At 46.1% G+C, this 9,506-nt stretch overlaps 1 long non-coding RNA gene across 1 annotated transcript in view; it reads right to left on the bottom strand.

The window, feature by feature from the left end:
• Window positions 1-6,542: 6,542 nt before the first annotated feature.
• Window positions 6,543-9,506, bottom strand: part of LOC106732317 (uncharacterized) — a 40,816-nt gene continuing 37,852 nt past the window's right edge. Inside the window, exons 2-3 of the long non-coding RNA XR_012906613.1 lie at window positions 8,614-8,738; window positions 6,543-6,889 (exon numbers count right to left, since the gene is read on the bottom strand). This is a non-coding gene — a long non-coding RNA (uncharacterized LOC106732317). The remainder of the gene's footprint in view (window positions 6,890-8,613; window positions 8,739-9,506) is intronic.

The following is a 9,506-nucleotide window of genomic DNA, read 5'->3' as shown; positions in this document are numbered from 1 at the left end:
TTTTTTGCCTAGAAGTATCATACACCTACTCTCCCTCCAAACTGTACACTTATTTTCTTAACTATTGGAGATAGTTTAAGTGTCAGCGTCAGCTAGCCTTCATTTCCCTGCATTGTTACTTGATCTTCTGCCATTTCAAATGTAACTTGCACCTCCACTGAGAACAGAGTTGCTTTGTTAGGTTCCCAAGAATTTTGTTTTATTTTCTATACATGTTTTGATTTTTTGTAAAACTTTATTACTTGGAGCTAATAAATAAATAGGAAAAATAGCCTGTGTCCCCTTGCCCCCAAGCTGTAGATTTAAACAAGAAACAAATGGAGACAGAGCGAAGGGAGTAATATAAATGAAAATAAGTGGAGAGATTAAAATGCCTCTCCTTAAAGCAATTGATACAACATGGAGAAAAATTATGCTTATGCCTAAAGACCGGGAGACTGAACAACAAAACACACGAATCAGAAACATATGAGGCTAGGATAAGGGAAGTTTTGAAATGTATTTGGAATTAGAGAAAAGTGGCTCTGTCTCTGAAAGGAAGAATGACAACAGGATAAAATATTAGAGGCTATTTAGGAGGAACAGACAAGATGAAGATCTGGGATGGTCTTGTAGTGGAAAAACGTATGAGTGATTAGCATGAAGAACATATGCAATATGATCTCCCTTTATGCGCAAGGCACAAACTAACTCCGTGCTACTGCAAAACCCATTAATAGCTTCCTAATTGATCCAAAGACCATTAAAATTAATAGAAGGATTCCCATTGTCTTCAGTGGCTCTAGATGAAGGTCATGCATTTGCTTCAATTTTTTATTTTCATGCTGTCTATATGCTCGCTGCTCCATTTGTGCTCCGTCCTCATTCTTCTTGCTAATCTGTATAATGAAGAGTGCTGGCCATCAAACCATTCATTACACAGCATATGAATTCAGCTCGTTTTGATTAGAGACCCATCTGTGCAGCCTTGGTTTGACTGTACGCATGTGCTACTCAAGTGATAAACGGTATGAAACATCTCACGAGCTGCAGAGGCAGGGTTACACACAGAATCAACTCTGCCTCCTCCATCTCCTTCTGGAAGTCCTTCGTTAGGACTGTGTAAACAGTCATACTTTTCAGCCTCAGTAAAAGCTTATAGGTGCCTTGGGGATTTCTTCGGGATGTACTCAGTGTAATTGCACAATACGCAGCAGGAGGCTGTAATTGCTGGGTACTTACCAGTAAACAATCTCAGCTTAACCATGCAGCGAGATGGCACGGATGGGACACTGGTGCTGCTGTAATGTAAAACGTTAGCCTTACGCCATACACCTTTGAGGTGAGAGAACCTCAGGCCCCTGCTTGGACTTCTCAAATACTTGCCTAGACCCCTGAGTCTCTCCTACCATAGCTCTGTCTCACAGGTTGTGACTCACTAGCATGGCACCTCCTACTAGTCAGTTCTGGAGTTAGCTCTTCCCCGTTACCTGTCTTCTCCAGCACTGCAGGCTCTGTGTCCCTCCCAGTCCAGGGAGCCCCTTTCCTCCCGCTACTGTCCTGCAGCATTGCCCCCACACTCTGGGGTCCTCCCATCCCAGGGAGCCCCAGGCCTCTATGCCCACCGTGCCTCAGTGACCCACTGCCAGTCGTCATCTAGCCCCTACATCAAAAGCTGGAGATGGCCACTCATCATTAGTAAGAGAGTGTGGCCCTGCTGCCTTCTCCTGCCCTGTCTGCCTCCCTGCAGCCCTAGTACCCTTCAGGCCTTGAGAGCAAGGCCTCAGCCTGGGAATTGGGTCAGGTCAGGCCAGACCTGCAAAGCCCTGCCTGCCCTTCCCTAGCACTGCTCTGTTTCAGGTACCCTCAGTAGCCTACCCAAGCAGCCAGGTCCTCCAAGCTCAAGCAAGAGTGTGTGCTCCTCCTCTCCGGAAGCCCTTCTTATGGGGCCTAGCCAGGCCCCAATTGGCTGCCTCTAGCCCTTTTGTGATTGGCTCTCCCAGGGCTGAGTTTAACCAAGGGCAGGGCTGGCCCTACCATGAGGCGAATTGAGGAGTCCACCTCAGGTGCCAGACTGTGGCGGGGGTGCCACTAGGACCCAGAGAATTGAGACCTTTCAAAGTTTTGGCCCAAGCGAGGGGGCATGGGGGCATCATTTGAGCTCCCGCCTCAGGTGCCAAAATGTTGTGAGCCAGCCCTGACCAAGGGTGTCATTTATGGGGGCTTAGGGGGCACAGTAGCCCCCCTCCCGAGTTTGGACCTTCTGGATTTCATACTTGAGGTCTCCTTAAAGCTGCATGCCCTGGCTCCAGAGGCAGGTCTTAACTGCCACAGAGTTTGAGCTGCTCGTAGCTTTGCCTTTGGACAGGGAGTTTGTGATAAAAAGGGGGAGGCAGGTGATTGAGAATTACAAAAGGCTGGGCATTCCAGTAACTGAAGGATCCTGAAATCATGATGAAAACATGGCCAGGTACTCCACTTAAAAGATAGGGGGGGGGAGTAGAAATGAGTGTTGTGCTCCTGGGATTTGTATTTGGATCACTGCTGTTAAACGTACAAATTCTCTTGAAAAAAGGGTGAACAGGGACTAGTCCAAAGCCTACTGCAAAGAGTTACAAAGGGATCTTACAAAACTGGGTGATTGGGCAACACAAGGGCAGATGGAATTCAGTGCCAATAAGTGCAGAGTAATGCACATGGGGAAATATAATCCCAGCTGTAGATACAAAATAGCTGTTACCACTCAAGAAAGAGATGTGGGAATCATTGTGGGTAGTTCCCTGAAAACATCTGCTCTATGTGCAGTGATAGCCTAAAAACTAACGGAGTATTGGGAATCATTAGGAAAGGAATTGATATAAGACAAAATACCATATTGCCGCTATATAAAATTTTTGTATGCCCACATCTTGAATACTGTGAGCCAATCTGGTCACTCCATCTAAAAAAAAATGTATTGGTTTTGGAAAAGTTACAGAAAGGGCAACAGAAGTGATGAGGGGTAAGGAACAGCTTCCCTGTGAGGAGAGATTAACAAGACTGGGACTTTTCAGCTTGGAAAAGAAATGACTAAAGGGTGGGGCATATGTTCGATGTCTAGAAAATTATGAATGATATAGAAAAATAGAATAAGGAAATGTTATTCATTCCTTCACAAACATAATACACAAAGCTGACCCAATTACATTTATAGGCAGCAGATTTCAAACAAACAAAGTAAATGATTTTTTCACAATTAACTTGTGGAACTCCTTGCCAGGAGATAGTGGAAAGGCCCAAACCACAACAGGGTTCCAATAAGAATAAAATACATTCAAGGAGGACAGATCCATCAGTGGCTACTAGCCACAATGAACAGGGATGGTGTCCCTAGCTTCTGTTTGCCAGAAACTGGGAATGGGTTGGGCAAGGGGTTGATTTCTTCCTCTCCCCAGCTAGTGCTTGGTTCGTGCTGAGCATGCTCAGTAACACTGCTGATGCCTCTGTCCTCAGTCTGCCATCCCCATGCTTTCACTTCTTCCCCACCCGCCACCAGAGCATGCGCAGCCCCCCCACCCCCACCCAAATATGAAATAGTGCTCTTGTGTTTAACCCTCATTTCACTGGAGGGGGGTGACTGGCCTGCTACATTCTGGTAACAGTACAAGCAGGAGAATAGACTCCATGGGGATGTGGCCCCCCTCTGGCTGTCCTCCCCAGCAAGCTGACCCGGCATGGAAAGGGAGCGATCTGCTTCAAATACAGGTGATTACTTTTCCTGTGGAGCAGGGGCGGATATAGGACAGGGCGAGCAGGGCGACCACCTCGGGCCTCATGCTTCAAGAAGCCCCGCGCATGCGCCATGGCGCCACTGTGCATGTGCCTTGTCACGGGGGGGCCCCACAAAATTGTGCTGCTCTGGGCCCCGCAAAATCGTCATCTGCCCCTGCTGTGGAGAAAGGGACCATGCTATTTGCTCACGTACATGATGATTAGATTTCCACAAACATTCGACCCAGTATCACTTGAGCACTGGAATGGGCCCAGACAGGGAACCCAATGAGGTGTGAACCTGGCAGAAGTGAATTACTTTTACAAATTGGGTAAATATTTGTGGATTTTTTTTTTCTGCGTGTGCCCAGCTTGTAGTATTAATGGTAAATGGCCCCTGATCACTGTAATATCAACACACTTCACAAATGTAATGTGTTCGGCCTCATCGCAGCACTGTGAGATAGAGAAATGCCTAGTATTTAACACAAGTGGGGGGGAGGGAGAGAAGCACTGGGGGTATGTCTACACTGCCACCCTAGTTCTAAGTAGGGTGGCTAATGTAGTCATTCCAACTTGCAAATGAAGCCTGGGATTTAAATATCCCGGGCTGTATTTGCATGTTCCCGGGCGCCGCCATTTTTAAATGCCCCGTAGTTTGAACTACCTGCCCGCGGCTACACGCGGCACAGGCTAGGTAGTTCAAATTAAATCTCCTAATTCGAACTACCATTACTCCTCATTGCAGTGGCGCCTGGGAACATGCAAATAAAGCCTGGGATATTTAAATCCCAGGCTTCATTTGCAAGTTGGAATGACTACATTAGCCACCCTAGTTAGAACTAGGGTGGCAGTGTAGACATAACCAAAGAGACTTGTTCCAGATCACACTGTGAGTCTGTAGCAAGTAGGTTTGGACCCACGCCTGCTAGGTCACAAGCTAGTGCCCTCATGACAGGGTCATCCTTCCTCACCCACTTACCTGTTAGAAACAAAGGAAGTCCCCCCCTCTCCCCACTTCCTCTCTCTCAGCATTTCAGACTGGGCCCTGTGGGAATCAGCAAATTGATTCCTGGGAGCTCTTTGGGATCTGAGGAAGATTCGATAGCGCAACACTCAATTTCTTGTAAGACAGAAAGCTCGGAGCCGAGGAACATGAGCGCGTTCATGCTGCCCCTCAAACACAGACAAAGGCTCAGCGTAAGTGTCCCAGTATCCAAGCTGAAAGCCAAAGAGATGAGGAGTCCTCTTAGTGTATTTGCAACATGCCTAATGTGGCACGTGACCAGCATTCAGCACCAAACTTGGTCCCCTAGTTGGATCATTAGCTTTCCCCAAGCCATGGATTGATGAGGAGCATGACCTGAACACAGAGCCATGCCCCCGATGTAAGAACTGCTTGCTCAGCAATAGAACTGGTCTGATCTGACAGTGGAGTGATGGATGTGTCATCTGGCATTGCTAAGGGGGCTGAAGCTAATGATGAACGAGGAGATCAGAATCCAATTTACCCAAGTGCTAATAAATCCTTTATAAAAGCAAATAGTGTTTCAGGAGGTAATTTGTTCTCATCTAAATGACCGCTGATAAAACTGACATGGTTCTGTAACCCTGCAGAACTTCTTTAGCATCACGCTTCATTGGACAGGGAAGAAACTAGGTAGGAATTTACGTGGGTGTTGATCCTGGAGAAGTGAGAAGTGCAGTTGTTGCCATTACAAAATGAACATTTGATGACAGATTGCCTATAGCAAGGAATAAGAGCGAGGGGAGGGCATCGGTGAACTATCAGATACCTGTGTTCTCACTGGTGAAAAATGCTCATCTTTGTTATGACAGACACTCTAATTATCTAACATTTTGTAAGGAACAAAACAAAATCCCATGCTGGGGCACTACCTCTTTGCTTCCCCATTGTGACTCCACACCAGAAGGTATATTTCCAGTTTTAATGGTCAGGCAGGTAGCTTCCTCTATGGGATGGGAGATGTCCTATCCTAGGCAATAGCTACACGAGGTGATTATTTCAAATTTGCTAAGTTCAACTTGTGGGCACCCGATTTTACAAATTCGAAGTTCCGTGTCCTCTCTATGGAGAAGAATCGAATGTAGTCTGAGATAACATGTCCACCTTAACGGAACCTGCCTCAGACTCAGAGTCCCGGGAAATACTCTGGAAAGCTGTACTCCCAGGGTATGTCTAGACTACATCCCTCTGTCACCAAAATTGCTAATGAAGAGGGGATTTAAATATCCCACACTTCATTAGAATAAAAATGCTTTTTGCTGACGCGGCAATTTGCCAGCAAAAAGTGGCAGTTTAGATGGGGATCAGTCGATAAGGAAAGCCTTTTCCAACCGATCCTGTAAACCTCATTCCATGAAGCATAAGGGATCGGTCGGAAAAGGCTTTCCTTGTCAACCGATCCCCATCTAGACTGCTGCTTTTTGCCAGCAAATCGCTGCATCGGCAAAAAGCAGCAGCCATTTTTATTCTAATGAAGTGCGGGATATTTAAATCCCCGCTTCATTAGCAATTTCGGTATGTCTAATTTACATCCCTCTGGTGATAGAGGGATGTAGTCTAGACATACCCCCAGAGGCCAATTAGTTCAAATTAGCGGCACCAGAGCTTCCACACTAACGTTACTTCAGACTTACAAATTTGGGAATAGTGTTATTCCTTGTGAAAAGCAGGACTACAGAGTTCGAATTCTGTGGTCCCATATTCCGGAGTAACATGCTTGGTAGTGTTGGGAATAATTCTTGGACATACTGGGTGCAGGTGAAAACAAGCAGAGGATTTATTGGTTCACACAGCTGGTGGCGACTCATCAGGGGTTAACCCGGTGAGCACCAACGTAACCAAAACATACATTAGATTATATAGGTAGCAGATGGACAGAGGAGAAGTAATTTGATAGGTCTAGCAGCGGAAGTGAGATATGCACATAAGCCAATGGTCTACAACAGTTACACAGCATCTCCGCCTATTACCAATTTAACATGTTATCACTAATACAAATAGTTATTCCTAACAAGCTAAAAAAGCCAACATAAACAAAGGCATGTTGATGGTCATTTTGTCGGCTGGAAATATAATGCGTCTCCCGTGGGGTGGTATTGCCTTGACGTGATCTTTGGGATCCAAGCTTATTTTCTAGGAACAAAGCAGACAATGAAAAACAATCTCGCGCAGTTGATTGGTACCAGCCTTATCAAAGTGAGGCCCTTTTGGAATGTGGTTGCCAGGGGAACCAGGGTCACAATAACTGCTGTACTGTATGCTTCCCAGGGCTGGCCTAATGATCTGAGATTTGAGTTTGTCAGTTCTCAGCAAGATACCATGGACTGCCTCAATTTACCCTACAGTTGTGTGAACACATCCCTTAGAAAATTGACCTGGGGGGGCTAATTTCAGATTATGGTCCTAGTGTAGACCAGGCCTTAAGGATTTAGCGATGGAGGGCTGGCACATGATGGGCAAAACTTAAAAGAGAATTCCAGAGAAGCTATGGAACTTTCTCCTTGCTTTGCCAACATGATAGGCTCCAAAGAAAAGTGGTATGCCTTATGTGCATTATTGGAAGAAGGAGCTCTGATGTGACTGGTGGCAAAAACCTTTCCATAAAGCTGGTCCAAAGCCTGTTGAAATCCATCAGACTTTTTTTCCATTGACTTCAGTGTGCTTTGGATCCCTTTGAAGAAGGAGGCACCAAAGAAATACTGGACAATGGCTCCATAATGGTGTTACGGCATGTGAGTTGTGTTTAATGAAGTCTCGGATTTTTCACAGGGTTAGATCCCTGGCTAAGTGCTTATCAATACCGTTGCCAGTAGATAACCATTGTACAATGCACCTCACAGTGGCCCAGTTTTCAGTGGCCAGTGGCCAGGCAGAGGAGTTCCTCCTTTCAAACACATTGAGCAAAATGTTTCCCATTGGAAATGAGAGTCCTGAGTAGGTGTAATATTCACAATGTTCACTACTCAGGAGCTATGAAAAGAAGGTGACTAAGTACCTAGGCTGCAGACGTGCCTGAAAAGTCTTTTCTTAGGACTTTCCAGCCTTCATGAAACCACATAATTTTAGGTTGCTTTCTGACAAGCTATAATTGTCCAATAAGCCATTCGTAATGAGCTACATGCAGAAACTAATGCTATAATGACTAGATGAGAAACCATTTAGAATGGAATATGAAATGCTTCAAGTCCGTGCATTTGCCTTGGGTTTTGACCTGTTCAAGCACCACTTTGTTTCTAGACACGTGGGCTACGTCTAGATTGGCATGATTTTCTGCAAATGCTTTTAATGGACAAGTTTTTCCGTTAAAAGCATTTGTGGAAAAGAGCGTCTAGATTGGCACAGACACTTTTGCGCAAAAGCACTTTTTGCGGTAAAGTGTCCGTGCCAATCTAGACATGGTTTTGCACAAGAAAGCCCCGATCACCATTTTCACCATTGGGGCTTTTTTGCACAAAACGATTCTCAGTTGTCTACACTGGCCCTCTTGCGCAAAAGCATTTGCACAAGCAGGCTTTTTCCCGAATGGGAGAGTCATTGTATTTGTGGAAGAACACTGCCAATCTTACATTAGATCGTCAGTGTTCTTGCGCAAATTCAAAGCGGCTAGTGTAGACAGCTGGCAAGTTTTTCCACAAAAGCAGCTGCTTTTGTGGAAAAACTTGCCAGTCTAGACGCAGCCATGATGTGAATTAAGTAGAAAGGGTCAGATTATGGCCTCCAAAATCACCGTGGTGAGCTGAGCAGTTAGTTGGGGTAGCTTGTTTTCAGGAGCAGGCGTGAGCCCCGCTCTTGGGTTTGAGGCTTCGGGAAGTTAGGTGCCCAATTTCACATTGATGTTGTACATGCCAGGTGCCTACCTCCTTCGGATTCCTTGGAGACCATCGGGTGAGACGCTGGAAAGCTTGCTGGAGCGGTGTGAAGGCCCAGTTGTGCTGACTGTCGGGATGATGCACTTGCTGTCTACAGACCATGGACATGGATCCTGTAGAGCAGACGGAAGTGAAATGGTGTGAGGAACGGCTGGCCAGAGCAGCTCTCTGTAGCTGAAATCCCAGAGTGCAAATAGCCCTGCAGTCTCGCAGCAGCTGAATGAGCAAGTTTCACACAGCTTCACTCTCATTCATTTTTTAAGGAAACCCCGGAGAATTTAGATCCGGAAGCACAAAGCCCTTAGTGCAGGAGTGCCTGGGAGTGAGTTCTGATAGCTCTTGGGGATTGGCCCTGGCAGCTTTCTGAAAGCCAGGGGTAATATCTGATTCTCTAGCTGGGTAGCTATAAACCCAATAGGGCGGTAGCTAGAGGAGGGCTGACAGTGCAAAGCTCCTGCAGTGGTTTCTGTGTTCGGCTGTGTGACGGGAGGGGGAGCCCTCTACAGTCTTTGTCCTTTGGGAAGCAGTCATTCCGGAACTATTCCTGGGATCATTCACCGCTTCCCAGAACATGGTGCATGAGACTGAGCCGTCAGATGACTGCAATGTGTGATGTACTTTGTCTCCAAACCTGCCTTGTCTGGAAACCCAGGGCACTGGGGCTGGCACACTCCTGGGAATGCCTGATGCAGGCATCTGAAAGACTTGGACTTCTCAGCTTAGAAAAGAGGAAACTAAGGGGGGATAGGATAGAGGTCTATGAAATCATGACTGGTATGGAAAAAGTGAATAAGGAAAAGTTATTTACTTATTCCCATGATATAAGAACTAGAGGTTACCAAATGAAATTAATAGGCAGCAGGTTTAAAACAAACAAAAGG

Source organism: Pelodiscus sinensis, chromosome 11 (genome assembly GCF_049634645.1).
Source record: "Pelodiscus sinensis isolate JC-2024 chromosome 11, ASM4963464v1, whole genome shotgun sequence".
In the NCBI taxonomy this organism is placed as follows: Eukaryota; Metazoa; Chordata; order Testudines; family Trionychidae; genus Pelodiscus; species Pelodiscus sinensis.
Note: the sequence above shows the minus strand (reverse complement) of the source record. Positions and strands in the feature narration are given on the sequence as shown.